Source organism: Corvus kubaryi, unplaced genomic scaffold (genome assembly GCF_017639235.1).
Source record: "Corvus kubaryi isolate FWS band 111438036 unplaced genomic scaffold, C.kubaryi_AGA036_p1.0 37256, whole genome shotgun sequence".
NCBI lineage: Eukaryota > Metazoa > Chordata > Aves > Passeriformes > Corvidae > Corvus > Corvus kubaryi.
Genome location: NW_024581076.1, coordinates 8,382,774 through 8,389,852, shown reverse-complemented (window position 1 = coordinate 8,389,852; position 7,079 = coordinate 8,382,774). Strand labels below are relative to the sequence as shown.

The 7,079-nt window shown below is 39.3% G+C and overlaps 1 protein-coding gene across 6 annotated transcripts in view; it reads left to right on the top strand.

The window, feature by feature from the left end:
* The first annotated feature begins 403 nt into the window (after positions 1-403).
* The window catches only part of SACS (sacsin molecular chaperone), a 58,062-nt gene continuing 51,386 nt past the window's right edge, over positions 404-7,079 (top strand). The window contains exons 1-4 of one of the 6 annotated variants that reach the window (XM_042023960.1): positions 404-644; positions 1,489-1,528; positions 1,629-1,746; positions 3,538-3,658. The gene's annotated coding sequence lies outside the window, so the exon portion shown is untranslated. The remainder of the gene's footprint in view (positions 645-1,488; positions 1,529-1,628; positions 1,747-3,537; positions 3,659-7,079) is intronic. The other 5 variants (XM_042023962.1, XM_042023961.1, XM_042023956.1 and 2 more) reach the window with 5 other exon arrangements.

Here is a 7,079-nt window from a genome sequence, read left to right as displayed (position 1 = left end):
TGTGAACATTTAAAATGTGAACATTCTTTGACACAGGAGAGTTGAAGAGTGAAATAAATAAGCAGAAAACCTATTAGTTCTATTGTGTAAGCGGAAAAAAATGCAAAAAGTGAAGAAATAATGCAGCAAAATGTCAAGAAACATTTAAATTAAACAGAATCAATCAGAAAATTGGATCTGTTACAGGCAACAGTTCAAATACATGTTATGCCTTGAGCAACATCTCTTAAAATTGTGCTATTTTTGCCTTCTGTCTTGGTATCCTTCCACATCTGTTTGACTGCCCCGCGCCTGGAGCTTGTATTGTGCTCCCGAAACCGGAGGTTAGTCAGGACCATATCTCTTTAAAAAAAACCCCACACAGACAAAGAAAGAAAAAAAAAAAAAAAAACCAGGCTGGGAAGGGGGAGCTAAAGCCTCTGCTGCATTGGGCTGTTTGGATACATCGGCTGCACCAGTAGTCACGCATCTCTCCGCAGCCTGCTGATTTTGCAAAAGAGGGGGCAAAGGATCATTTTGCAGTCCAGATGCTGTCAAACACAAGCAATCAATGGAAGGAATAGCACAATGAGCAGACATGCATGTGGAAGCAGTTTACGAAGAAGTAGTTAAATGCGGAGCTTTGTTCCGGCCAATGCTGTAAAGTAAGTACGAGCTCAGGAGCAGATCCCGTGGTCACTGCAGTTGTTTGTGGGAGATGTTTCATGGGTATCCTGATGCTTTTAGCACTTAAGGGTGGAGAAAGCATTAACTGCGACATGTTTCATAGTGTATTTAAGCAAATAACTGTGTTGTCTGTGTCTCGACAGGATTTTTGAGTGACTCACAGGCTGCAGTGTGTGGGTAGGGTGGGTGAAGAGAAGGACTTCTCACATGAGCTTATTCTCCTTTCCCGATGGCTTATCTGGGCTCTGCTCTATAGATGTGCTATCAGATTGCTGCAGCACCACCCTCCCTGTGCAAAGGCCTCTCGCTGAATTTCAGCTCTGTCTTCAAGCACAGGGATACACAATACATTTTTTCACACTCCAATGGCTGACTTAATTAAAAAAAAAAAATCTTAGAATTATTTGTTAAACAAACTTACTTCATGCCAACTGCTTTATTTTAATTTTTTTCTCTTGTATGCAGTTGTAGAAAGCTTATGAAATTCCAATAGCTTCGTGTGTTACTATTGGGAGACTAGTTCTTAACATAGCTCTCCCAAAGGGAGTGCCAAGTATGATTTATTACTCAAAGGAATGTACACTTTCCTATCTTTGGTCTTTGGTAGCTGAAGTAGATGTATATATTTTAAAATATTTGTTCTTACAGAAATCCAGTGTCTTTCTCTTTGGCAAATGATTTGCTGCTTTTTATTCTGCATATGCCCTAATGATCTAGTACAGCTTTAAAAACAAGTGAAAAAAAAAAGAGCTAGGGCAAGCTTACTGCACTGAATTTCTCAGAAATTTTTTTTTGGTAATCAGAAAAAATTTTTTGTTGTAGCCAAAACTACGCATCTCAGCAGAGTGAATAAACCAAAGTAGTGAGTATTTGCTTGTTACTTTAATTTTGCTTTCTTCTGCATAAAGCCATGGTGATTTGCTCTAAGCCAGAGAATATAATCTATTTGATGTCCTCTGCAGCTGCACCTTGGTACTTACGCAGCTCCTGCAGAAACCTCCGGGAGATCTCACTCCGGTGTCAGGGGAGGTGACAGCAGGGTAATTGTGATGAGCAGCCTGTGTGGGCCTGTTAAGGAGGGTGAGTAGCTGTTGCAAGGAGGAGCCTTCTTTTGTGCATCTCTTTTGGGACCTGGCAGAACTGCAGCTCCTGATGCTGAGCGCTGCAGGTAATACACTTCTGCCCCATCTCATTGATCACCTTGGTGGGGATGTAAGGCAGAGCCTCCCTCACACTGAGGAACCCACAGGGAAGTTTGCTTTTGAAGTTGCCCTTGCCTTGTATTCCCAGAGGTATTAGAGCTCCATCAGCTGTCTATTTGCAAAACAACTTTTTATTGCTTGCTACTAGAAACTGAGTTATAAGAAGCCAAATTTATCCCTTAATGAGCTTAAAGCAAATTATTGTTACCTGGGGAGTGCTCTACCAGTGATTGTGAATGCTGAAGCTTGGTAGTGTCAGTGTTCATTCTTGTCCCTTCCTCTTCTGTGTCAGGATTGTCACCCTCTCAACACCAAGCAGAATCCCTGGTTGGAAACAGGATTTCCAAAGATTAAGAAAGTAATCGTTTGCAAGAATACAGAAATAATAAAAAAACCCCTCAGTCTCACACAGCAAATTTCTGTTCACCTACTAAAAATGTGAAGGACTATTGGATAAAATAGTTTTACAAGCTGCTTACTGTTGTGTAAACACAGTGGGAAAAGTTCAGTTCCTGTGTACTTCCATTGTTTTCGGCAGAATTACATGGATGAATTCGGCATTTTTGGGGCCAACTCAAAAACCTTTTGTTTCTCTGTCCTTCTTTCTTTCTTGTTTTCCTGTTTCTTAGATGTGATTTTTCATGACCTCCAAGGTAACAGGCACAGATTTATAAAGTATAAAACAGAGGACCTAAGGTGCTCAAGTTTGGACCATATTTTCCTGATGCTCCCTGTAAAGTTAATGGAAACACAGCAGCAGTTCCAGAAAAAACTGATATATCACATATCTAAAACTAGCCCATGGTCATTATACTTCCCAATTTTGAAGGCTCCTTGGACCCTGTTCTCAAAAGCAGAGTTTCTAAAACAATAGATGCATTTTTATGTTAAAATATACAAAGGTGTAGGCTTTTATAAGGCAAAAGAGCATTTTCTTGAAGGTTTTAAACAGTGTCTAGTTGCTCAGTTTGTATGAAACCTTGGAGCAACATACAGAATTGAAAACATGCATGTCAGATTTTTAAATATTTGATCCTTTGGAAGGCTTAGTCTTTTTTGAAATAAGTGTTAATTCATTTAGCAATATTTTTTGTTATACACACAATTATTCGGCAGTTATTTCTGCCTCAGCTAAGAAATATAACAACTCACATTAATTCGGTACAGTAGGTCGACATTTTTCTTCTAAGTGTGTATTTAATGGATATATTTGCATTTTAGCAGTCTTGAGCTAAGTATTTAATGGGGTGATCTAGTTCATTAGTATTTTTCATCTTCTTTTTGATCAGCTCAGCAGAAGATGGCCATGGTTTGGAATTTTTAGCAAGTGTGTTGTTGGTTGTGATGGAGGTAAACCAGACCTATGTGAGAAAGGAAGGTTTCACATTGCCTGTGTGAATACACCTACCTGTGTTTATGTGCAAAAAAAGTGCAGTCATGAAGGTCAGACTAGAAATAAATAAGGCTTAGTTGTCTTCCCTAAAATTACCTGTGGAAACTTTCTCCACCCAGGTGAAACCAAAATAAGGTATTATTTCTGATAGGTGATGATTACACTCATGAGAGGATGGGGCAGGTGTTTTGATCTCCTCTGGCAACCTCACAGGGGGGAATGAATGTACCTCAGGCTCCTCTCAGTGGTAAGGTTTGGTTTCTTTTTTTCTTACAGGAGACTGATACAGCAGGCTGCATATACCAATCACCACTTATTTGGGATACGACAGCTGGTGGAAAATAGAAAAGGTCAGAGCTTCAGCACTCTGGTCTCCCATGAGGAAGGAAGTAACAATGTTAGTATTTAAATTGCTGTTTTGTCTAGGATAGAGTTAATTTTCTTCCTGGTAGTTGGCACAGTGCTGTGTTTTGGATTTAGTATGAGAATGATGTTGATAACACACTGATGTTGTAGTTGTTGCTAAGTAGTGCCTTCTCTAAATCAAGGACTTTTCAGTTTCCCATGCTCTGCCAACAAGGAGGTGCACAGGAAGCTGGGAGGCAGCATGGCAAGCACAGCTGTGCCAAACTAGCCAAAGGGATATTCCGTACCATAGAATGTCATGCCCAGTATATGAGCTTGAGGGAGAGGCTGATTGCTGCTCAGGGATGGGCTGAGCATTGGTCAGCAACTGTTGTGCATCACTTGGTTCGCTTGGGTTTTGTTTCTGTCTCTCTTTTTGTTGTATTCCTATAATAACAATGAAAAATTTTATGATTATTGTTACTGTTGTTTAATTACAGTTTTTAACCTATTTTCATCTCAACTAATGGGTTTCACCTTTTTTCTGATTCTCCTCCTCATCCCACTGGGGTAAGATGGGTGAGTAAAGCATCTGTAGGGTACTTTGTTGCTGTCTGGGATTAAACTACAACAGAGTTTTAGTTAAAGCTTCAGTGAAGCAAAAGGAACAGCCTGTACCTTTTTTTCATTTTAGGACAGGCTAATTTGCCTACATCTTTGTTAGTTATATATGGTGAAATGTGGAGCTCTGCAGAATTAACAGCAACATTATTGTCAGATTTTAACCAATGTAAGCTGAGATCCTGGGGAATGTGATAGTAGCTTCAGAGTGGTCTGATATGCTTTATAAGAAAGCACCAGCTGTCGCCAAATCCTGTCCCATAAAATCATTCACACTATGAAAGAAATTGCTAATGTCAGATGTCTGGAGACCTCTTGGGAGAGAAGGGGAATTGCAGGACTGTGCCCTCGATCCTTGCTTATGCTACCTGCATTTTCCCCATAAAATGCCCCCTGTAAACCTTCCCCTTCCTTCTCAAATTTCTCCCTCCATATTGTTCTTTGTCTCCATACCAGGACAATTCCTACATGACTCACCACTTCTGATCAACTCCTGTGAGGTTTTTTATAATAGCAATGTCCCCAGCCTGTCCCAATCCTCTGGCAGTACCACTCTCCAGGCCACAGATGTACTGCTAAATAAGAGGTAGGGAACTAAAAAATGCTCAGGTCCTTAGCTCTCTGTGCTTAGAGGTGCAGCCAAACTCCTGCCTGCGTGTTCTGAGCCAGGCTCTCTGTCTAGAGCAGTCCATGGGTAAGAGAGAGAGCAAGATGTGCACTGGAGGATGATTTTTGCACTATAGAGTGATGTAAAGCCCCATTCCAGGTGCCAATATTTTTCAGCTCACTACTTTCATGTTCATATTGGACTGGCATTGGAAATACTTCCCTGGATCTTGGCACTAGCTTGTGTTACCCCACTCTGTGCCATTCAGGATCTCAGCCTAGCACTGTCTTTCCACCATAATAAAGTAGATTTAAGAGCTGAAGAACTTAAATTGCTTAAGTTGCTTTCTGGTTTGCTTTGGTTATTCCTGTTGATGGTAAAAACCTCTCTTTGACTCATGCTAGTTGTTTGATGTTTATACAATGTATGCATACGGACGCAGGAACATCCCTCAAACAGCAGTAGTGGGACACAATCATATACAATAATCTGTTTAGTTGTGTAGGTTAGCAAGCCCTTCCCTACTGCAGAAAAATGGATTATTAGATCTAAGATTTTTCATATCTTCTGTGAGAGATCCACAAAGACGGATTTATTGCAGTTTTTCATTAGCTGTGACAAGGATGATGTCAGACAAGTTGTGCATGCCCTGTCTTATAAATAATAAATGAGAAGGACTCTGCCTCCTCTTCAGCTAATGGACTAATGTTATAGCTGGATGGAAAAGCCACCAGCTTAATTTATGGAACATAATGGAGCAACAAAATTGCTTAGACTTCCTTAAGTGTATTTATCCCAGGGCCCCCTGCTTGACCTTTTATCTTGATCTTTGGCGTGTCTCTCATAATGTAAAATTCAAGTAACAATGAAGTCTTAAAAAACCCCAAGAAATAATAGAACAAAGTGCGTGGGTTTTTTGGTCAACCTAAACTCTATAATATAAAAATCTTCCACATACCCTTTCAGCATGGCTTTATTTATTAATTATTAGCAAGGTAACTGCAATCTAAAGTGTGCTTCTCATTTCTTTCTTCTTATTGTAGTGCTCGCAGAGAGAACTTGTTGTTATAAGCTCCTCATTAATTATAATTTTCACTAATAAGGTGAAGTTTAATCAAGTAGTTCAAAACACTCTGCAGACACTCACGAATGCAGCTTTATTTATTTATGCAGCACCTGATGCTTAATATAGCTGTTTGTGAATAATGTTATGGCTATTTCTTGTGTTGAGAAGTCCATGTTCAGACCCTTGGTCATTTTTTTTCAGTGTTAGGCCACGTTTTTGGCATTTTTATTGGGGGGGGAAGAAAGGGCATTGAAATGTTCTTCTAGAAAGTAATGTGTAGAATTGGGTATGTTGTGAAGCAATAGAAGAGAAGGAAGAGGTGTCCAGTCATGAGCACAGCAAATCTTGGCAGAGTTTAAGGATATTTTTCAGCAACAGTTGTCATGAATGGCACCTGCTACATAAACAGGTGATATTTCAGTGCTTTTCACGCTTTGTAGCATCTGCAAATGACTTGTAGTCTCAGCTTTTAAAAGATTTCCTCCATACTGTCTTGGTATGCTGTATCAAGCCAGATCTGTGTTAATCTCCTTGCTTCTGCAACATTTGGCATTCCTAGTCAAAAATTTTCAGCATAGTGTGTCCCAGTTTAGAGACAAGCTCCCCCCACTTACAAAGTAGAAATTAATACAGATGGATTCCCTGCTTAGAAGCATACTAGTAATAGACAGAAAATGCCATACCATTTGTCATGATTTTTGGCTGACAAATGACATAGAGAAAAAACCACTTCTGGTCATGTCTGTCAAATTCTATCCGTACTTGTACAAGTACGCAGTGATCATAAAAATCTCTTTCTAATTTTTTTATTAAATTAAATTTATTTTATTTATTATTTATTAAATTTATTTTATTTATTATTTATTTATTTTATTAAATTAAATTCCTTAAAAAAGGAAATAAAGAGAAAAAGAACTTTTAAATTAACATCAGTAACTGAAGAAGAAAAAATAGCCATGCAACAAACACTTCAGAAGTATTTATCTGTTGGTCTGAATACCCTTTGTCAGGTATATGAACAGCACTCATCAGAGCTCGTCTCACTCTTGTGTCCGTTTCTGACACAGCTCCCTGTCCTTTGCAGGGAAATTTAGCTGGTTACCCTGTGGAATTGCTCCGGAGAAAGAAGATAGCCTGCAAAATATTCCCCACTCCTTACTTATGGACCTGCCTCTCTCC